We start from the raw sequence: 24,558 nt of genomic DNA on the forward strand, positions 1-24,558 counted from the left end.
ATTACAAAAAAGAAAAAAACAAAAAGGTTTCCCAATGTCTATACTAGGCCACGTCCTTTGTTGCATGAAATGAAACAGAGGAACTGTGTATGTTTTGTTTTTCATCTGATAGGCAACCAAGAGCAGAACAGCACCCAATTTGTCTTAATAAAAGTGGACTTTAAAGGGAAATTTAGAGTTTACTCAGAATGTCACACATGCCCCTCCCCTCCCCCCAGACACACACACACTCTTAACATGACAATTTGTTAGAATGCAGATACTCAGTAAAGTATTCTGCTTTCTCTCGCCCCCTTCACCTCTCTCCGCTCACAGAATGGAGCAGGCAGCGCTGCGCATGGGCAGGTTGGCGGGCAGCTTGACGTACTGCTGTCTGAAGCTGTTTTTCTTGTTGTTGAGTAAAGGACCCGGGTTCTCCAGCCCGTCGGCGGGCGGCGAAGACTCCGGCATTGCGTTTCCCTGAGGCGCATCCAGCTTGGCCCCCTTGTTGTTCTTAGTCTTTTTGGCCTTTTCCTTCTCCTGAGACTCAGTTGAAATGGTTGGGGGCTCGTTTGCGGCCTCCGGTGTGGGCAGGGTGTCGAGGGGGAGGTCGCTCGGGCTTGGTTTCCCTTCTGCTTGCTCCTCGCTGCTGGTGATATGGAGGTTGGAGGCCATGCGTTTGGCGTTGGTGCTTGTGGAACTAGTATACATAAGCAAATAATGTTTAAAAATAGCACAGATGATAAACAACAACAGTTATTTTCAACATATGAGTAGAACTGTGTTTTCAAATTTCACTCATATGTTGACACGAGTGGGTACAATATTACCATATTGAGAACATTTTCAGTGTTTCTATGCATTCCAGTCCTAAAGGAACTGAGAAAAACTGAGAAAAATAATAAAAGAAAATATTTTTGGACATTCTCATCTTTCAGCTTTGAGCAAACGGCCACGATTACTAAAAGGGAAGTTAAAATAGTATGCTGGCTCAGCAGGCAGACTTTTGAATGAACCACAAATCAGCTAAGCCTGCAAAAACTGAAAGTGTACTGCAAATAAGACAATCACTTTTACACTTTACAGCACCTTTAATATTGTTTTATAATTTATCATGCAGCCATATGCAGGACTGTCCGCCATGAATGTCTTGGTTAGGATCACGTAGAAGGAAAAGTGTAGTTTACAGCAAGTAGCTTCTTTCAAGTGTAACTTGTTAGTCACCTGATAATTCCAGAATTATGTTACCAAAAATAGCCAGGAGCAATTTTAATAAAAATTCCTAACGCTAATAGTTGCCTTTAGTAAGAACATTCTTTGAATAAGTGCATTTTCTTAGAATTTCCCTTTAGAAGTTCTTTACAGTGCATCTTAGGCCTAAAGACTTTCAGATGAATGTTTCACACAGAACATGCTGGACCACATCTCCTCACTGAGGTAAAACTTTCCTTCTGTTACTTCCTCACTGGCTTGGATTCCTTTTGGAAAGTTAACAGAGAATTTCGAGGCTGTTTTGTAAATACAACCCCTGGACTTGTCCTGAAATGGATTTCTTCAAAAGCGTGTGAATCCCAATTACCAGAATTCTACTTTGCTGCTCTGTGCTTTCCTGGATTGTACAGCACAACTGTCTACCCTAGTGATGAATTTATTTACAATTGTTAGCTGAAATTAGCTACATGGCTACTGGGCAATGTTGCATACAGCCAAACACCAGTGTGTGCATGTTGTAGTTTCTTTTTTAGCAGTAAAAGATCTGAAGATGCATCACATGAAAGACGAGTGAGTTCAAATGCAAAGAATGATCTGATGCTGCAGAAACTACACAAAACCACTGCTAAGTTTGGAATTTGGAAACTGTGGCTGCTCCTTTAAAGTTATATTTATCTTGATGTATCTTTTTAGTTACAACAAACTTGCAGAGATAATAAAAGAAATATCTATAGCAGTCATTCTGTGTATATATTTGTTCAGGCTTTGCAAAGGGTTTAACATGTGCCTACACACAACAGTGATATTACAATATAACACTATGACATATGAGTTTTTATCGGCTATCACATATGGTTAAAATGATACGTAGTTTTGTCTATGTGAATAATAATTTGTGGTTTTTGGGTGCAGCCTGATTCCTTCGGGCAAACAACAGTCATTCCAGTTTTCTTAAGTGCTGTCTTGTACTGCATGGGGCAATGAGCACAGCTCTAACTGAATCAACAGGGGGCATCCTGAGTCCACACAAATTTCTTTAGTACTCACTGGTCCCCTTTTATCTACTCACCCATTAGAGCTCTTGTCCTCTGAGTCTTTCTGTTCACTGCTGTAGCGCAGCTCTGCCGGGGTCTTGAACGATAGATCTTTCTTTCCCTTCAGCCAGTAGGTCTTCATGTAGCCTTTACCCTGGATAGTGTTTTTGTAAAAAAAAAAAAAAGAAAAAACTCAGAAATGGCTTCAGATGAAGCAAATATGTCAGTGAAAGCCATTTTTTTATTACACGTCTCATACAAGACAAGAAAGTATCAATCAAATGTCCATCTCTGTTACTGGATGATGACTAAAAAAATTTGTCATTTGTAAGAGAACATGATGGCAAAAAAGACACATATGAACCACTCACCTTCACAAAGATTTTGCCTCTCTCTTCGATAATGTAGGGCTCATGCTCCAGGTGGTCTTTAGTGGTCTGACTGATGTGTATCTGCATGCCCTGCTCAGACAGACGCACACACAGAAAACTGTGCTAAAGCGCAGTATTGAAATACGAGCTCCATTTGGTACCGAAACCTCTAAAAATGGGAGTTCATTTTTCAGACATTTCCCGCTTTATGGGAGAGTATAGCGAGTAAATTAAGCCTGCACTGACTGCTTCTTTTTTCATTTATTTTCTTTTCATCGCAGGGCAGATTTCCCGCACAACGTGACATCAACCTCCATTACTGTAAGTAATGGAAAGCAAATGAAGCGATTAGCGCGTTGCATCAACTACAACGCAACATGCACTGTGGCGTCATTAAACAGGAAATGGTTTTCTATTCTAATCTACATACAAATATGGCTGTGGGAAATCCTTAATGTCATTGCTGTTATTTATATTATGGCTGATGGTTATTTGGCTCATGTTGCTGGGGGAAATGTAGGTCGTTAACAGTGTTAGTGTAGTCACCACTCCATTGCTCTCCATCCTCGAGGCTGTGTTCACGGTGTCGCCAAACAGACAGTAGCGAGGCATCTTCAGACCGACGACGCCAGCCACCACCATACCCGAATGAATACCTGAGAAACAGGATTTCTGCATTACCATGTAAGCATCCAAGATTAGCTATTTCATTCATTTACTAATATAACCACAGTACACTGTTTGTGCAATAAACCTGAAGGAAGGAAGCTGTGCCACAGTTTGGGGACTGCGTCCTACATAGTCTGTAAAGGTCGCACTAACGGCTGTTAAATGAGACAGTCTGTTCTGTTCAAGACTTCCACTTTACCAGGGTGCTGTGCTCCTGTTGCCTAGCAACATGCAGTTGATACTAACATTTAAAAGTTTACTCTTTGCCTTCGGAGTTCTGTTTGTGAAAATCTGAAGGTGAAGTCTAAAGTTCTGTTTGTCGCTTGAAAAAGAATCCATATGTGCTGGAGGTGCAATGAATGCTGGGATATGATAAGTTAGGGATACATCTATTTTGGGAAACATTTATAATTGAAGCAGCATTAGAAATCTTGTGGTGCTGAGTTGACACAGTTGGCCTACACATATACTGTAAAGCTCTAGTTCCCAATGTGAGGTCCCTTAGGTGGTCAACAGAGAGCACAAAGGGGGACAGTGATTAGGTTGTCAAAATGAAGTTGTTCCTCTTTATTACACCTTTATACATAGAAATAACTAAATGAGTATGAAGTACTGGTAATTAAGTTGTGTAATAAGCCATTTTTTGTTGCTTGTGCAACCTTTTCTGTCTTTGGTGAAAGTTAAGAGTTAGGATGTTACCACAGCTTTAAAAATATGTTGCCTCTGAATTGAGACATAGCTACATTTTTAACCACTGTCACAGTGAAGAGTTCTCATCAATATTTTACATTTCCTTAATCCCAGAAATGGATTTTATCCTAATCTCCTCTTTGCTCTAGAGTTATCAGTGGTCAGAAATTTGGACCCTTCCTGAAAGTCTGTGTTTACTCACAGGAAAATGTATTATTTCCTAAATACTTCAGGGTGGTCGAGTAGATAAAGATCCAAAGGATCTGCCCACCAGTTATGCAGTCGGCCCAAATCTGCAACCTCTGTATGAACAGCAGTGTGGAAACCCACAGAGCATCTAAATTATCTGGGTGCCTTATCGCACCCGAACCACTGCAGTTCCAGATTTTTTTTTTCTTACCAACTCTGATCTGGATGTTATCCCCGGTAGAAGGGTCTTTCAGGTGGTCGATGGAGCTCAGCATGTCCAGGGCCATGTCACAGATATGGTGCGCATGAAAGGTGGTCTTGTTGGGTACGCCCGCCACCACCATGTAGGCATCACGGATCGTCTCCACCTGAACAGAAATGACAGTGGCAACTTCTTATACAACAAAAGACTCTGTTTTTATCTTGCTCAATACGTAAAAAAAGCATTTTGTAAAACCAGAGTTACTTCCAATTTCATCCAATTTGTCAATGCTTGTACAAATCTCTTCCTTCTGGCTGTTGTATGAATTTTTATGGTTTGGACAGTGACAGGTGGTTGTCCACCCTAAAACTTGGACAAAAATTCTAAATACTTTTAGTGCTAAAATGCCTAAAATGTCTGAAGGCTAGGCGGTATGCAAAACATCAATTATGTGCACTTATGTACACAACATATTGTGTGCTTTCTCTTTAGACTGACTTTGTAAACGTTGTGCTTCTCGCTGAGGGTGTCGAAGACGATGTAAATCTCGTTGAGCATGTCCACCACCTGCATGGGGGTGATGTGGATGCAGATTTCGTTAAACTTCACCACGTCGCTGAACAGGATGGTGACATCTGGGAAGACCTGCAGCACAAACAGACATGTAGAATTATGACTGCACTACACACACACACACACACACACACACCAGGAAGTAATTGTATTTCATGTGGTGTGTGTGCTGCACAGTTACAGCCACTGCTGCACAGCTACCCTCTAACCTTGTGTGCAGCAGGGTTGATATAACAAAAAGTACTTTAGGATGCAAGATGTGCTCACTCTGTGAGTGAATGGTCACTGTGTCTTTTTCACAGCTGAACAGAAACCTTCACTTAATATTTTTCAGAACTTGATATTTTTTTCATATTATATTGACTACAGCCAATGCAGCCTTTCATACCTGGCATGTCTCCAGAGCAGTGATTCCCTTCCTGAGGCGGTCTGCCACAGCTTTAGGGATCATGGCGTACAGCAGAGAATCTCCTCTCTTCTTCTCTTCATCTAGCTTCTTAATAATTTCCTGCAGCTGAGCATATTTTTGTTGCTCCTAGAGGATCAGAAATGGGACACAAGAGTCTACAGTTACAGTCTCACCTCTGTTAAAGCTCGAAAAATCCCCCTTTGCCTTCTCTAATCCTCTTAATCCACACCTCTGCTGCATGACTGCGGTGGATTTAATGGGTGAAATCAATAGGGTAGCAGAGCTGTCACCTGGGCTCACCTGGTCAGGTTGCATTCACGGAGAGAACTGGCAGCTCTTCTGCTTTGTGCAATTATAAAATGACTTATGCTTAAATCCATTTGAGTCCTATGACAGTACATTTTATATGGTAATGTGAACCACTTTAAACTGCAAAGTTCACAAACTTGTAGGATTGAGTTCCTGCTGAACCGAATGAGGATTTGGGGGGTTGGGGTTTCTTTTTCACCTGATCCAGAGCCAGCTGCAGCTCAGCCGATTGCTGCGTCCCAGCCAATATCAGCTCTCTGCTGGAGTCATGCAGGTTCAGGTCGTTCACGTAGACACCCATCTTTATCATGTCTTCCACTGTCTCTATACTGCAAGAGAGAGAAAATGATACGCAGACTGTAAATATGGCAGTATGTCTAATATGCAGCTTGCATATAGCAATAGCATATAGCCGCTGCTTCTTTGGTGAGTTTTGAGGATCACTGTTGAGTCCAAGTGCCTTTAATTTAAACAGATAATTGTCTGTTTTTATCACTTCCCCTCCCGAAGGCAGCCAAGTGGCTGCAGTTGTCATGAACAAGGAGAAATATCAAAATGTTTTCAGTGTCAGGCCTTAAATATGGACATTTTAACTTGAGGAGATTGACTTGCCAGCCTCAAGTGAACACTCAACTTATTTCCTTAGATTACCACTTCACTAAAGGTCAACGGCTCATCTCAAAGAACCTGGATGTCTGCACTAAATTGCTAATATGTCTTATGAAATCTGAAGACAGCTTTTTCTGTATAGGCTCAGGCAGAAAAAGTGCATTCTCTGTTTATCATTATGCACATGAATAACAATTAATGTTGGACCTGATTTGAGTAAATAAGCTTTAATTGTCCTCATCTGACATGATAATTAGACCCAATCCAAAATGCAGTTGACCCAGATTAAATTAGTAGAGGAGGAATAACAATTCAGAGCACACTATAACTGTGCAGCCCGGATAACTGATGCCTGTTCTTGAACAACAACAACAGTCATAGATTCTCTGTGTCATCACTGCTGATCGCCTGGATCCAGTTCTGTATCAGGGGCATTGATTCACAGTCATGAACAGACTACATGGTCAGATTGTAGGCTGAGGTCTTACATGGGTGTTCCCAGGAAGATGAGCGAGTCCCACTGTGGGACGTACTTCATCTGGCCCTTCAGATGGAGAGGTTTCTTCGGAGGCTCGCGCATGTCTTCAAAAATGGTCTCGCTGCACTTCCCTAAAAAAAAACATGCAGGAGGAGTATGTTCATGATGTGACATAAAAATAAATCTCTTAGGGAGAGTCAGAGGTAAACAGGAATGCCGGATGTATCCATAAATGCTGCATTACAAAGTGTAAAATGTTCTGACCGGTGACCGTCTGGAAAGCCAGCAGTTCGATGTCCTCCCCTCCAGAGTTGGCAGAGCTGTTGTACTGGGTGAGAGCGCTGCTGTACTCCTGGTCCGTGCCCTTCATCTCCTCCACTGCCTTTGGCTCTAATGGAGGATAGAAGACATAATCAACCAGCAACCAGCATAATAACCATTTATGCTCAGAGTTGACTTTAAACATAAATGTGTGAGGATTATCTCTCATTTATTCTATTCCTTAGTGTGGGTCTACTTGTTGTAGGATCGCTTTGTGTCGTCAATCTATAGAACAAGAAAATTGCTTTGACTGTGGTGGGTTTTCCATATTCAGTTCCACCTCTAAATATTTTATTTAGTCCTATTCTGATATTCAGACAGACTTGATGGACGTTTTGTGATCCCATCCATTTAAAATGAACCTGTTTCATACATTATAGATTTGCAAAGAAATTTGAAATGGAGACACCGGTACCCCTTTCTTCTTCTCTTTTTGCTTTCTCGCTCTCCTCCTTCTCCTCTGGCTCCTCCTTGCTTAGTTTAGGGATGTTGACCTTCTGCTTGCTCTCCACCACAGCTTTAGACAACAGCTCAAACACATTGTTCAAGTGGGTATAGATCTAGTAGACAAAAGGAGAAAGTTACACAGATGAATACATCTGATTTTTTAGAGTTAATCACAGGTAATTCACCCTCCACACTCACGTTATCCCAGCTGAACTCCAGCATGGGTCTGACCAGAGTGAACTCCTCATTGACCTTCTTGCCCTGGAGGTCGGAGAAGACCTCTTTGAGGCCGTCGCCGATGCGGTACATGGTCATGTCGCGACGGAAGATGACGCTGAAGGGGAACATGTCGAAGAAGATGCCCCGCTTCATTGGCAGCTTCTCGTAGCTTGGCGCCGTCTTCTGCTGCGGCATGCGGTGCTTGAAAGCAGCATTGTCAAAGTTCATCTTATACACCTGCACCAGGAGAACAGAAACAGGCATTCGGAATGGTCTTTCAATGGTCGATGTCTCTGCTTGTTGGCGGTACCTGCTTAGGTAAACTAAACAGAATTGATGACCTGGCTACTAGTGCTACACCATAAGCTTCAAACTTGCTGTATAAATACATTGAATTATACCAAACGTGGGGACGTTACCCCTTCTTTCGGCCCATATGTTGACTGCAATGACCAGACTAGTGACGGATGACACCTATCCTCTAATTATAGCCCCTCTCATGTGCATGAGTTGTCATGGTAACACTTTATTAGAAGTGTGTAATTTACATCCATGATCATTCAGTCATGAATTCCTATTGGTCATTATGAACTAATGATGAAGTCATAGGGCTTTTTATGTGATTACTTCACACTTAACTTCTTCATTAGTTAAATAATACTAATTCATGATTTAGTATATTAATAAAGGGCCATCAGTGTAGCCAATGAAAAATTGAAAGTTTCAGTTATGTCTGGTGACCTTTAAATAGTCAGGCCCCAGAGAGAGATGTAGCACAGAGCTAATCAAATTTCAAAAACTGTATCGCTGAAGTGTAACTTATGTTCTGAATGGACTTGCAAAAGGACAAAGGACTGCTTGAATCTGTGCTTTGAATCTCAAATTTGATTTCATAAGCCTGTATAATGATTCAGTTTCTGTACCTTTTTTTTTTAATAAAAATGAGAACAGACTGCTTATTCAGACAACCCGCTGTGGCACCTTTTGTCCTTTAATTCAAAGTTTGCACCCCCTACAGAGATGACATTGACATTAGATAGAATGAATTCAGGCGCACAAGGTTGCGTGACTGCTCTGTTGTAAAATTCAGCATTTACCCAGAATCCCATCCCAATAAACACTTATCTCCATCCAATAAACACTTGCTGCCTGAGTGCAAACAGGAACTCTGCCTGCCGTCTCATTGAAAGCGATGGAATCATTTCAATGCTAATTGAACCGACGCAGGGTCAAGGTCAAGTGATCCAGAGTACATACCACATACGTCATTTTCTCTGTTTCCTCCTTGGACAGGATCTCCACTTCGATGTCTGTATTGTAAAATTGTCGGCCCACTTGAGAGAGCTGACCTGCAGGAGTGGATGACACACACAAACACACACACAGGTCATGGATGGTTAAAGGTCCGACTCTAGCTTGTAGGAGTAAAAGGCAGATTAACATTTTTTCCCCCAATGATGTCTTTTATCTTCGTATTTTAAATAATTTTTGTCCTTATTGCATCATAATAAGCTGGTGAAAAACAGTTTTTCGGGAAAGGAGTAGGGCAGAAAGTGAGTGGAATATACTAATAACTAAATGGAACTTCCAGTCACTCCAACCAGCAAATGACAACCTTTTGCAATTACAAGGAAATTCCTAGTCCACAGAAATGTAAATGAATAAAAAGCTTTTCAGGAAGATAGATGGCATATTTTGGAAAATGTGCTTCAGATGTAAAGCACATGTAAATGGCAGGACCTTACTGACCAGTGTATAATGTAACTGTCCAATAAGTAGCACTTCTGAACAACATGTACTCCTGTATGCTCTTTCCCAGCATGCAATATGCAAAAAAAACAAAACAAACAAAAGACAAACAAAAACCAAACAAAAACCCACACACACCGACATGGAAAACTTCTGCACAGAGATCTAGGTTTCCTGTGGTTTTAACACAGTGACCTCTCACACACACACACACACACACACACACACACCCCATGCTGTCCTGTTTGTGTTACCTTTGACAAACTGCGTGAAGCCCTTACGGGTGCTGCGGTAGTGCAGCGTGAGGCTCGTCTCGCACTCCTCCTCCACGCAGAAGCTCGGTGGCTGCACCTTGGGGAAAGAGAAGCGAAAGTACTCGTGCAGGTTGTCCAGCTCGTTAATGAAGTCGCGCACATTTCGCCCCAACACCTGGAAAAAAATTGTTCCACAATTGAATCAGGTTAAAGGTTAAACAGATGCCCTGTGGGTCCTGAATACTGTCTGTATTATACTAATGTATTTATTTCTGCTTTCTCTTCTGTTATAATAACCTCCTGGGGAAAAACTCAAAGCCATGTGACTTTGAAATTACTTGAAATCCAAAGGGGATATAAGTATATCACCTTCAAGATCCGCTCATATCCATAGTTTCCAATCCTCTTCACCATATAGACCCCGAAGGCGTACATGAGCTCATCATGGGTCTTTCCCAGAACCTCGCCTGCAGCTTTTGCCAACCGCAGGATCAAGTTATCACTGTAAAGAAGGAGGAACACTACTTATTCATTTGTGCTTGTATCTGAAACCGCTGACAAATCTTTGCTGGAATTGTGTGTCAGCCGTACTTGTACATCTGATGTCTGACAAATTTAAGGTGGGGTATCTCCGCTCTGTTCTCGATCAGCCTCCACACATCCTCTCCGTAGGATTCATTAATGTAATCGTTCACTGCTTCCAGATACAGGCCGTACATCTTCAGAGGGTCGGGAAACCTCCAGACTGCTGCCCAAGTTAAGTTCTTAACTGAGAATGGACAAACACAGGTTGGAGTCATCTTAAGAACAAAGCTAGATAATAGAGGAGATTAAACAAACAACATTTTCTGGGATAACTGCAGATTTAGAGACATAATTTGTACGCACCGAAGAAAATAATGAATATATCCTTTTACCTGTGTCACACACAACCTCATGAAACCTCAGGTAACCTCCTCAGACACCAGCTACATCTATGAAAACAGTAACATCAGCAGGAAAGGTATTTAAAAAGAAAGCATCTGTGACTGCTTTGCTTTGCTCTATGCTGCTGTTTTTTTCTTTTCTTTTTTGTAAAATGTGTGCAAAATAAAACATTACAAGAAAATCAAGCAGCGCCTCATGCTCCTAATCTGTCAGCTAACTCCAACAAAACACAAAATCAAACTGCTCATAAAAGCATGCAAAGGTGAAAAAGACGAGTCCCCCTTACCTGCAGTCACTCTCCGCTGTGTTATCCTCGGCTCCGACTGCGCACAGCCGGCGCCTCAGCATTGCTCCCTGCTGAGAGTTTCCACCTGCAGATGACATGTGCTCCTCTCCCCTGACACTTGTCTGTCAGGTCAATAGGTGACCCTGGGCCAAAATAGCAGCCCCAAGGCGTGTTTGTGGCAGGTAGTAAAAGACAGCGCTTTTTTTAAGAGTCTCGGCTGTGACAGATATGAAGGTTTCTAATTTGTGTTTGATGAAGAAATCAGTGGGGAGGTTGTGACTATATGTGGGGAAGAAGAAGAAGAAAAGAAAAGGAAGACGTTTAGCTTCATGTAAACCAGAGTGCACAATGTGAGGCTCATTATCTGAAATTAGCTGCAGCTGATTAGGGCTAGCAGGTTTCTTGACTAATTACTTTAAATTAACATAATTACAATCAGGTGCACATTAAACTGACAGGTATTGTGTTGAGATTGGCATTAAAAAAGGTTCTGCATTGTTTGTTGCTTATGTGAAGTGAAGCTAAACGGATTCATTCAAAACATTTAGGGTGCATCTGTCATGTGGTGGAGGTGAATGTGTCAAACATTTGGATCACAGCTACCTTTTCATGATATTTTATAACGAGGCGTGTGTCAACCAGTGTGTGCTGGCCACCTGTAAGGTTTTTTTTCACCATTTCCACTAGGGGGCACTGTTACAACATCCACGATTTACTGGTTCCACTGGGGAAATGAGCTTAAAAGTTAAAAGAAAATATGTGACTCTGGCCTTTTGGTGAGGGCAGACAGGAAAGATCAGGCATTCTGTCACTTTATGACATCTGTGGCCTTTTTATATCTGCCCAAATCTAATTTCAAAACATATTTTTCTCCACATTTGGTCATGAAAAATTGTGTATTTAAATTCTGACCTGGAAGAGTTAGATGGTTCATACGTATCATGTGGAGGTCTAATTAAGAAAACACTCCATCCAGCAATGGCACCTCCTTCTCACAACCAAAGGGGTGCTGACAGCTAACCTGTAATACCCGCTCTGAGCGATAACGAGCCTCTCTCTGTTCCATTTTTGCTTTTTATTCTTCTTTTTTTTTTCTCTCGCCTCTCGTCATTTTCCTCCGTCTTCCAAGCATTCCACCATTTGCAAGGTGCTGCTGTCAGTCTTTAATGGTCTGCAGTGTTGACTTTGCCACAGTGCGGCCTGGGAGGTCTGCTGCCGCCTCTTAGCTGGAGGTGGGGTGTGGGGGAACAGAGGGAGATAACAATGTGCTGATGGTGCCACAAAACCACAACTCCGTGCACAGATGCAGCGGGCGCTTTCATTAAAGATGACATGACTCATCTTCTTTTTGCTCCTCCAATATTACACCCTGCCTTCTCCTCTCCCTTTTCCTACAAAGAGAGAGGTGCCGTCGTTTCAAAAGGTGTCCATTCATGTGATATTTCAAACGCTAACAGGGAGCCAAGGAACACCTCCCTCCCATTGTTTGATGTGAACAACACAAATACACACTCATACAAATGGACTGCACAGTGTTGGGGTTTTTTTTTTTTTTCTTTCCTGCCGCACACACGGGTACAGGTGGCATCTTTTTCACTCTCACTCATATGTTTCCTTTCAGTACTTGCTTGTTATCTCTTGTAGAAGTTATCAGACTCAGCCAGCCCAAAAGAAGGGATGGTCTTAATCTCTGGGGAGAATAAGGGTCACTGGAGGAAGCCGTGCACGGTCGGGGCCTATTCAGCTCCTGCAAAGAAAAAAAAAATATATATCATTTCTAACTTGGCACCTTAATTAAAGCATCAATACAAGTAGCATCATAAAATCCCCTTCCCTGCTGGCAGGACTGTGGCTGCACAAAAGCTACAGGTATGAATACAGAATGGAAATCTCTGTGGAGGAGCTGTAACTGCTGTGACCCCCGTGCCGTTGAATACTTAATGGGCATCTATCTGTATCCCAGGTGTAGTGTCTCTCAAAATTACCCCACCCCCCCTCCCTCACCCCCCACAACCCCACCCTCCCACTGCAAATGAATGCACCATATTTCTCTTGCAGAATCCCATGATACCTCCCTGTTATTGCTTTTACTGTAGACACAGCAGGGGCTGCATCATAATGCTACGCTAGCTGAATGCTAACAACGTCAGGGCATCTTATTGTGGCTTTATGCAGCACTCTTCCTCTGTTTCATTTCAGTTTCACATATCATCATCTCTATCTTAACACCCCCCACCCACCCACCCACACACACAGGCAGTCCTTATTTAAACACAGCATTTGGGTGATATGTGTCCAGATTATTGTTACACTTCAATGCTTGCCCACAGAGCCATATCCTCCTTCTATCTATTAGCTTAATTGAATATTCTATTTCTCTTTTACCAAAAAAAAACCATGTGATGTCGGTTGCTGCTCGTATTTCTTCAAGGTGAAGCTAATAGCACCTGACCAAAAATCTGCTCACATTCACTCTCTACAGGCCCTTTTAGCTGCAGCCAATAGAAATGCAGTGCTCTCAGAGGTGTAAAAATAGTGTCAAATTCTAACAAAGGCAAAACCAGAGATAGGAGAAAAGGTAGGGGAGATGGGTGGGGTGGTGGTGGCGGCGGCAGCGGTGGGGGATTTGGGGTTGCAAGCTGTTAGGAAAAGAAAGGAAATTCAGGGTTCCTCAGTCTGCATATAAATATTCTATTAACTTCAGCCAGCTTCATAACGGCATGGCAGCACGGTTATGCATTCAGTGCCTGGAATTTGAAATGAAATTATTGTGGAGGTGGAGGTAGAGAGGGAGGTAGTAGTGGTGAAATAGCCGTTTCCTTTCTTCCAATTTTCTCCTCTTCCCTCTTTCACCCCTTTGCCTTATCACGGGTGACACTAATCCAATTTCAGCTCTGCTTGTGACAGCTCTAACGTGGTTTTGTGTACAGATTCCATTCACCCCACCCCCACCACACTTCCTCCAACCCCTTTCTGTATAAGCACTCATGCAGGCGCACAAGTGTCGCACGCACACGCTGAAAGGTCACATACAGTAGCATGCACACACACACACACACACAATCTCCGGCATCAGCACACAGGCAGTATAAACAATCTTCCTGTCTATCATTTACCCAAAAGCAGTTTTTAAATAAAACATCAGCCCTGTGGCCGGTGTCTGTGAGAACATTTATTTGTGTGCTGTACTGACACCGCCAGAAAACTAGTCAGTGATGTGGTTTCTGTGCTAATGTGTTTATTTAGTACAGCAAAAAAAAAAAAGTAGAGAGTGAGAGAGGTGACAGAGAAGATGGTACGACCATTGAACTAGCTCAGGCAGAAGAAGAGTTTGTCCTGCCAGAGACCTGTCCTTTCACTTTAGACACAAATGATAACATTGGACTGATCCATATAAAATGTGGATGAGCATGATGTCTTGTGTATATCACCATGTTAAATCTAAACTCCTAAATCTAAAGTAAATCTAAACTCCTGGTTAATCCAACTACAGGTAGAGAGGTGGAGCTAGGGTGGGAGGGTGATTAAGTCAACACACGCCTGTCACTCAAAGTGGTTTCACCAAACATTATGCACAATTTAAAAGAAAACGCTAGTCTCCAGTGGTTGCAAGAAGAACTGCAGTTTTTGACACTTTTACAGACTTTCTTATCCCCAGTAGCTCCTTTTATTTTATAGCCACAAATAGTGGCTGTTTACATGCAGTATTACTCAGCTGTTCCTGAAACTTTCAGCTACAAGTAATTCCTTTTTAAAAAAAAAAAAATCACTGTATAATCAAAGGCACGAAGTCTGTGGATTATTGTTTGTTGTTCAAAAAAATAGAAAAAACACTCTATATGTGCAATGTGTTTGGACAGCCTACACCACTTCCATTCCATGTGTGGTAACATTTTGTTTTTCCTTACAGTTGGGGTTATGTATTAAAAACACCTTAAAGTGTTAAAACACAGGGTTATGTTTAGATATGTTTAATGATAAGGGTTAAAACATGACTTAAGAAAATGGCATCATTGGTTACACCAGATTGCCCTATATCCTCTAGGGGCTGGCTCCAAAAGTGAGTTAGTCCTCATACACCTCCATGTTAAAATGTTCTACTCTACAACATATGCATAATTAGTGGCATGATCGAATCGGCTCCTCTTGAGTTTATGTGGTCACAAAATGATCACATGATTTCCTGTATTTGCTTCACTAAATCTGACTTATTGCTAACCATGCACTGAGTGAAAAAAATCCTTTAAACACAATATTGCAGGATTAACATGACCAGAGCAGATTTTGGCATTGTACAAGTCTTTCCTTTTTCTCCCAGCTCAACTCATGGCTGAATTGCATCAGTCTCTTGGGGCTACTGTTGCTGCAGAAATTAGTCTCTCTGTGCCGTCTGTGATGGATTTCTCCCTGTTTGATTATTGAATCTTGCTGCAAAATTGTGAGATTAGAAATAAGCCTTTGGCTGAGTGACTGACACCAGAGCCTGTTGTTTTCCAGTGATGGTTTAGAAATTGCATTGTAGTGGCTGGAAATAAAAAAAGCCCCCCCCCCCTCTTAACAACAAACTCTGGCCAGAGATGGAAGGTCTCATAATCTCTCCAAGTTTAAACAAATAATAATAAGATAAATAAATGTGCTTACACTGCACAGCTTGTTACTCAGGTTGCCATGGTAAACAGTTTGGAAAGGCACAGATGATTGGATGAACCACCTGTCATTTAAAATCTATGACATCCTTTAGGATGTTTGAATGTTAGCAAGCAGCATTTAGCATGTCGGACTACAACCTTTTATCAATAAAACACACACACACAAAACTGTATATGAATAGTCCCTTCTTGTTGTTGCCACTGTGATCTATGGTTTGTGTTTTGTTTTCGTTCCAAACTATTTCCAAGAACGACTTGTTCTGTGCAAAGAACTCTTTCTTTTGTAACATAACTGTAGACAGTAGGTGGCAGCAGGTTGATGTCTGTGAAGTGTCATTTCATTTCAACAAGGCTCTTTGTGTTATAAGTAAATATAACATAATTATAACAGATAATACAGGTTCTTCTTTAACCTTTCTCATTTTAAATATATCTTGTGTTCATACATTCACATCTATCCAACTAAGACCTCCAGTGGCCATTAGAGTTATGACTCTTGTTCTTCAGAGATGAAGGCATTAAGTAGCAGAGTACTTAAATCATAATGGCTTTTCCGAAAATAACATATGTACATGGCTGATGATAGGTTATTATTATTAAAAAAAATACAGCAACAATTTTGTTGAGATGCATTCTCCATACCTTGACAAACAAAATGCGCGCACTTGGGCTTCGTCTGTACCATACTCTTTAATAGAATCCATGGCATCACTTTCTCTCCCATCACCCTCAAAGATGGCTGCCCTCAGAGAAATAAATGTTCATGCATTACATCCCAATGCACCCATATCAACTAATATGCAGATGACACTGTTCATTTTGTGACAAATTTACCAAAACAATGAAGGGGAGTACAAGAAGGTGGTGCAGAACTAACAAAGTAAATGATCATGGACTTCAGGACTCTCGTCTGCACTGAAGAAGCAGTTGTCAATTGTCAGTTGTCTCTTCCTACCCCCTTCCCTTGGGAAGATGTTTTAGCACCATCAGCACCATAAAAACCAGCGATAGAAGCCATTAGACGTATAATGACAAGTAATCTTCGTACACCTTAAACAATGCAGTGACTTCTACATTAAAGACATTTTAAAAATTCCTTATAGCAGCAACATCTTTCCAGCAGCAAAGGTGTTAAGTGTTTTTATACTGGAGTAACTGGAGTCTGCTAACAGATGCTGCTGCTCTGTGTTGATTTCACACATTGATTGTGTTAGCAGGCAGAAGACGTCACATGCGCACAGTGGGTGAAGTAAAGACACAATAATAGATAAATGAATTGTGATAATGACTATCAGTAGTTCATTCATTTGCTCCTTTGTTTTTATCGTTTTCAGTCTGTGGGTTTGGGCATTAACTGTCTTTTTATATGTGATGTTCTAATCTGCCATCTGCCCACATTGATTTGTATGGGCCAAACAGCCCACACCGGACTCAATGAAACCTAAAAGCAGATAATTGTGCACATTGTTAGCACGCTGGCAACAATTCTGTTTTCATTTTATGCTAAAATCAGGATGCAACTTCACATGTAATTTCGTAAGTGACAACCATTTGGCAGATTATTATATGATAAATTTCACAACCTTGATTTTTAGATTTTTTTAGATGAGCCTAAAAAGGAAAGAGACCCTATAGTTCCAGTTATAGAAGTGTTTCTGTTTGTGTGAAGTGGCAGGCAAAGTTTGACTTTTTGTAACTAGACCACAGTGCTGAAGCAGGCTTTTCCAATGACCGCAACACAAAGATGTTTAACATCTACTGCTTTGCTTCCCTTTCAGTTTAGTAGACGATGTAAGCACACATGCATGCGTGTCACATCTCCTATTCTTATTTAGTTTCCACTGGGGAATCGCCTTCCCTCCTTCCCCTATGAGTGGCGCTTTTGGATTTCCTTTGTGTTCTGGTAGTGATGTCTAAATGGGGAGGCAAGGTCATGGAGTCTTTGTTAAGATGCTCCGCAGAGGATGAACACACACGAAAAAAACAAATGGCGGTGAAACAAAAAGCCAACATCACCCTTCGCAGCAAGGGGTGTAATTGCATCACAAAGAGGTAATTTAAAACAGGGTTCGCAGCCAGGCTGGGGTCGGCCCACTCGTGTGTGTGTGTCTTTTGTGTTGTGTGTACAAACGCACAAAGCTCCAAAAGGAGAAGCGTTTCAGTCAGCGCTGTATGTCGTAAATCATTCACACAACAATGCAGCGGAGTCTTGGAGATCGCGGCTGAAGTATTGTTTACACTGAAATAATGGATGAACTTCACTCCCAGTACTACCCGCATTCGTCACAAACTGTCAAACCAGAGCAGCCTGAAACCTAAGACTTCTCACTGTAGCAGGTCCGTGGTAATGATAATGAATGCTTTATGGGTAATAATGGGCTCCACTCAGTCCTCAAACACTCTGTTATTATTTCAAAGATACCATCAGCAAAGCATGCTAATGTCTAACTTTGTTTAGGTTCTCACAAATCACATATGTGTGAGAGAGCCTGTACAAATAAGAAGAATGTGTGTGTGTGTGTGTGCAGAGATCAAGCCCTTCTTGTGAATGCATTGAATGACTGAGTGAAAGTTGTACATGCCTAATATATATAAACACATGCAAGCAACTCAACTATACCAACCAATACACACAAGTCGTCCCTTTTTCATCACAGGCAACACACATTTCTAACTAATGCACATGTTTTTCTGTGCAGTAGTCATATAATTGAATATCTTTCATGCACCACTGTTGGTGACAGACAGCATGATTTTTATCTCATAATGTTTTTAACACCTAACCTTAAAAAGTGTTTTAATGCCAAATAATTGTGTGAAACGTTCACACAGATGTGTGTTTTTTCTGTTTTTAGAAAAACTGGACGAATCACTATATTCTTGCAGAAGAAATAATCCAGTCTCTGCGTCTTTGGAAGGTGTAAAACAGTTCTGAGACTTCACACAGAAGTAGATCCCAGCACTGTGGGTCACACAGAACACCCTGAATATCACAGGCAGTCTGAAGTGAGAACTGGCCTTTTAATCTTGGCAGCCTGCAGCACAAGACAGGTCAGAGTTTCCTAGCTGCACTCTGATGAGCCGGTTAAACGCCCCCTGCTGGATAAACTGGGGCCTCGCTTCTGTCTAAGCCCTGGTGAAGCCCAGCAGCAGGAGGAGTTGGGACTGAATCCATAATCCTCTGTCTCTCGGAAGATTCTTCTGGAGAGCAGATGAGACAAAAATTTGAACTTGACTCTGGCTGTCCCTCTGCAGCAGGAGTCTATTTTCTATCATTCATGACAGTGTGTATCAGCATCTGCTGGCAGTTGGCAACACTTCTTTCAAGCAATGTCACTCTTATTCAAGATGTTTGAGCTTTAAGGCCAAAGAGAATAACAGTAAGTTGTTGAAAACTGATGATATTTATTATTATTAGTTATTTATATTTCTGCTGATTCACTTTACTGTGGGGGGATGCCTTTTTAAAAGCATGCTTTTTACATGTTGTCTGCTGTGGTAGAGATAATAAATCAGACAATTATGCCCCTAAAAGATGACCAAAAGTTATAAATCGGCTGACGAGCATGTCACCTCCTGTATTGTCTTAATATGCACCTCCAGTGCATCAACCTGTTGTTTTGCAGCTGAACTTCAGATTTCAGATTTGCCTCAGTGTCAGTGTCAGACTCTCTTTGCATCCATATTAGAGTGGGTTTAAGACATGTCACTTGAGCAAGTAAACAGAGCATTTTAGACTGGTGGAACAGGCAGAAACAAAAAGATATGGAGAAAGTAAAACCATTATAATGCTGCAACAAATAAGAACGGTTAAAGAAAAAATGCTGATAATATTGATTCATTCATATGCAATGCCTCACCACTGTAGTTAGATGGAAATCAGCTTAGTTTTTACTCAAAGGGAAATAGATTTTTACAGATGGAATGTTAGGCTGTAACTAATATAACACTGTGATCAATAATATGTGGTCACTAATCTTTACTCTTTAAATATGATTCTATGTGTTAAAAAAGAAATCTGATGGTCTATAGGCACATTTCAACAGCTTTAGGGCTGTAATTTGATGTCAGTCTTATTGAGACGGGCTGTTTTGGTGGAGTTATTAACAGAATGACAAACATATCCCCTCAACTTTGAGTCTATACTGATCTAAATTAACTTTGTTGCTAAGTTACCCTAGTGATGCATCCAGGTTGAAATCTTTGTAGTATGTATCACTGATGTGAGGTCTGTCAAACCAACAAAAAGGTGATCATTTCTAGAGTTGATAAAAATCAACTTGAACGTGCCATTCATGTGCTCTAAAGTTTTTGGCCCATAGTTCATATTTTGCTAATAGGTTGTCAGAAGGAGGTGACAACGGTAGCATGTCCTCAATATCACAACCTGTCAAACTGTCTGTTTAGCTGTGCCTGGCTGACAGACTGCAGCGTGCCTTGGCTCTTCAAATATAGTAGCTGCTTGGTAAGTGGGGCCACTATGCTCCAGTTTCACTATTTACCTTGTGTTTGTGTTACCATTCTATAAACAGACAACAATTTAGTCATCTGTGTTTGATTAGAGTATTTTTGTATCTGCCATTATTTGGACTAATTTAATAACTGAAATTTAATGCCATCATTCATCATGAATATATTAAAGACATATTAATGCATTTCCGATTGAGTTAAAGTATTATAAAGACAGGCACAGTTCATTGTTTTGCCGTCACTGAAACAGAAAATCTATTTAGCATGAGACATCATTGCCTGTAAAATGTCTGCCAGGACGTTTTGCCCTTCTAACGTGTGGATTTTGTTTGCATGCCAGTGTAGATAAGGCACCGCTGTGTGCTTTTTTTTGCCAGTGCGTTCAATGTATTGCCGTGCGGCTGCTTTTGGATGCCGCGAGGACAGGCCTCTGCCAAGCGATTGGGTCTTAGCAGGAATCTCCTCACAGGCGGTAAATGGATACCAGATTGTTGGTCTCATACGTTTAAATTCACTAATGAGATGCACGCCAAAGTGCCAAGATGCTAGTGTACACACAGCAAAGTATAAAATCTGGAGGCGCTGTAATTAAAATTTCAGTTTTTTTTTTTTTTTTGCTCATGCATAGAAGATACCACAGCTATGGCATAGAATCTAAACTGTTACACACTGCCAACATTTTTGGAATTAAAGAGGAAATAAAGCACTGACTGTAGTCAGCAGAATTTAAAAGACGGATTATATTCTGAAAAAGAATGACACTGTCAGCAAAATTAAAATAAAACACACATTTCCCCATATGTAAAGCACCATTTTGTCCTAGCAGAGACAGTGATGTCACTCAGTTGTTTGGTGTTTTTGTTTAGCATTAGCTAACCAGCAGTGACAGCTTTGACAATGCATCCCAAGCTAAAGGTGATATCTAATTGCTACAGATTTATCTTTGCTGGCTTGGTAATCAGCACATTAATGGTTAACACAGAACCCATGTTTACAAGTTTATAAAAGGCAGTTGACCATGAATACACATATTATGCTAAGCTAACAAAGAGCTACCTCAAGCTAAGTTTATGCAGATAATAATGTTATCGTACAACAGCTCCTGGAGTTTAACTTAAACATTCCCGTTGGGAAGATACTTCCCTGTTGCACTTGCACCATAATGAGTTTAGCTGCAGGGGAATGGACGAGGACAGACACATGGGGGGTGCGCTGAGCATTGTCTTCTGTGTATGTAAACCATGAGAGGGAGGATGACTCATGCTTTCCCAGTGGCTGCTGCTCTGTGTCCTCAGCTCAGTCCAAGGTGAGTTTAATTTAAGGCTGCAAATGTTAACAAAATTCAAATGCAGACTATGTATTATTTTTTGGGTCAGATTCTTTCTTTGTTTCAAATTATTTCAGATTCTGATTATCTGCTCTGCCGGGCACTCTAATTTATGTAAATGTTATATCTAATTAATTTATTCATTACACATAAGTGAAGATAAGAATAATAGGTTAGTTTACTGAGAGGACGTCAGGGAATATACAATGGATCAGACAGACACATCGAGAACACCCATCAGAATAAGCCTGATGCAGCCTGTGGTGTTTTTATTGAATTTTGAGTGGTGTAGTTCAAAATCAATGTTTATTTTCTAAGCTTCAATTACTTTTCTCAGATCATATTTTACATCCGAGTACATTATATAAATTGAATTCCTTTGACTTCACACCAGCATGTAGTGAGTCATCCTGGTACAGCCGGCTTTAAGTTTCACATTATACTGTAAGTCATCTCTACAATCTTGAGCATAAACTTGCATTTAATGTTAAGACTTATTTTAAAATCGGTGATCTGCACATAAACTAGTGATCAAAGCTGTTTAAATATTGTATGGGTGGGGGGGGGACTGGCTTTTATGTGTTGGAAGACCTCAGCACTGAGGTAACAGATTACATGTAACCACGTTACGTAATTAGAATACAAAATATGAGCAACTGTATTCCGTTACAATTTGATGGTGAATAGTCATTGGAGTGAGAGCTCTTCTTCCATCAACGCAAAATCTTTGATCAGCAAACAGGACAGGAAGCTGCGTGCTGCGGGTGACAGAGAGGACAGTGCAGCCGGACTGATGGAGTTCAGAGTCTGAGGATGAAGAGTGAAGGTGTCTTGTAATGCTCCTCATGCATGATGCCGGTACACCATTAATATCACTTGAATGAGTGAACTACAGTAGTTAGCTGTTAGCTGCAAGCTAACTCGGTCCAAATCTGAGGCCATTTAAGTAGGATCATCATGTTCAAAATGACTTTTGGTTGGATTGTTAAAAACATACTGTATATTATTCTGACATCATTGTGTTCTGCTTCTGTTTCTCTAAATAGAATAATATTGATGTGAATGTAGTCAGCCGTAACTACCTGGACATTTTTTATTGCATTTTCTATAGTGTCCTTTGTAGTAAGCAGGGGCTGATCGCTGCATTCAACCACTTAAAATGCAATTCAAATGTGCAAGTAATCCAAGTATTCAGAATACATTACACAGACTGAGTAATGTAATGGAATACATTACATTACTTTTTAAAAGTATATTTCCCAACACTGGACCTCAGTGGGTGGATGTGTGAGGGACTCACATGACTGTAGCTCTAAATGTCTCATTAGTTACCTGTGCTCTTTGATCTGTCTGTTGACGCTCAGGTGTGTCTAATGACTGGATAATGACTGATAATGAGACTGCAGGGGGGCTGAGGTGCTGGGACCATCACCTCTGTTAAGGGAAGGTTTTTCCAGCTTAACATAGAGCTTCCTTGACTCCTCTTTCAAACTGCCTGTCCTCTCTAAAATGTGAACATTATTGTCGTCCACAGAGTGCACTGGACTGCATATATGACATTACTTTGTTTTTCCCTGGGAGGTTTGTGCTTCTGGTGTGCCAGTTCTAACTGTCTGCAGAAGGTCAAACTGAGCAGTACACTGTGGGAAAAGGGTGATCTCAGGGATTTTGAACGCAGCGTGTTGAGAAACTGCTTATCTACTGGGATTTTCACACACACTTTCACACAAAGAGCAGATATTCAGTAAGCAGCAGTTCCCTGTTGATCAAAAAGTTATAGGGGCATATTGACTTTGCCATTGAGCATGCTGTAAAGTGCCCTTAAACCTTTAGTTAGCACCTTAACACGTGTGTCTGTGTACATGTGTACACGTTTTTTCCACTTGCTAAATTTTGAATATTTGAAAATAAAATACTCTTTATGAATATTATTATTCTTAAAAACAAGGCTCACAACACCAGGTGAGCCACAAAACCTGTGAAATGAAGCGCTGCAGATTACCATCTTTTAACAAAAACCTTTCCAGCGTCACATCTCCTCAATCCTTCCTTTGCCTCTGACCACTCGGTCCTGGGTAACATCCCCAACCAACGCAGTAGCACAAACAGAGGGCCACGGCACTATAGGGGGACACACAGTGGATTCCCCACAGTGCCATTGTCTTTCTGTGGATGCTGTGGCTGGTGAGATAAACCAAATATAGAGGATGGAGCTGGGGATGTCTTCAGTAATGAGGGTGGTGTTATTTTTTTATTTATTTATTTTTTGTCTGTGTCTCTGTTGCCAGATGCGTACACTGTGCCAAAGACAACCACGTCCCCCCCCCCCCCCCCCCCCCACCACCACCCTTCTTCCTCCTCCTCCTCCTCTCTTCTTCGTCCTCTGCCAGTTTGACACAACCATCTGCGCGTTCGCTTGGCAGCTTCTCCCTCCAGTCAATTTACATCTTTGCACGATTTTCATTCCTTTCCGTTTGTTGCCCCGGAGGGAATGTGTCAAGGTGTCGGAGTCCAAGAAGTCCCTAGAGGATGCCTGAGAATGAGCTCAGCAATTTGTAATTCCTAAACTCTACCTGGAGCGTTCTGTATTCTATTAACATTTATTAAAGCATATCAAAGGCCTGAGAGGAAGCTCTGAGGAAACAGTACTTTGTTGATGCCTTGCACTGACAGATTTAATTTTTTTATTTTTATTTATTATTTATATTTTTTTTAGGGGGGGGGGTTATGCAGCTCTATCTATTTCTTTTTTCCATCAGAGTAGAAATGGAGGTACAGTTAGACAATCTTGGCCTCTGTAAGCGTGCACTGCAACATAAGAGAACAATTCAGTTGGAGAAACAACAGATGGCGAGGCGTGTGAAGCAGAAGGGAGGACGCGGCATATTGTTTTTTCGTGTGAAATTAAATCGCAGCTAATAAAGGAAATATAATGCAAGGTGATCTGTGATCACATGCTATCTCTAAATGTTTGTGTCATTGTATTTCCTCCTCTGCCATATCTCATCAATTGTCTCGTCCCAATTAGTGCTCTTTACAATTGTTCCAATTGTTTTTTTTTGTTTTGTTTTTATTGCCAATCAGATAGATTTTTTTGCCCCGGAGGTCCCTGTTAAATATTTGATCCACAGCTGTGTGGATACCATCAGCAGAGATTTCCCTCATTTCATTTTAAGCTTTGATTT

The 24,558-nt window shown here is 41.1% G+C and overlaps 1 pseudogene; it reads right to left on the bottom strand.

Annotated features, from left to right (window-relative positions):
- Positions 1 to 309: 309 nt before the first annotated feature.
- On the bottom strand, positions 310 to 11,025 carry LOC114448837 (soluble guanylate cyclase 88E-like; annotated as a pseudogene).
- Positions 11,026 to 24,558: the final 13,533 nt, after the last annotated feature.

The sequence above is a fragment of the Parambassis ranga genome, chromosome 16 (genome assembly GCF_900634625.1).
Source record: "Parambassis ranga chromosome 16, fParRan2.1, whole genome shotgun sequence".
NCBI classification, from domain to species: Eukaryota; Metazoa; Chordata; class Actinopteri; family Ambassidae; genus Parambassis; species Parambassis ranga.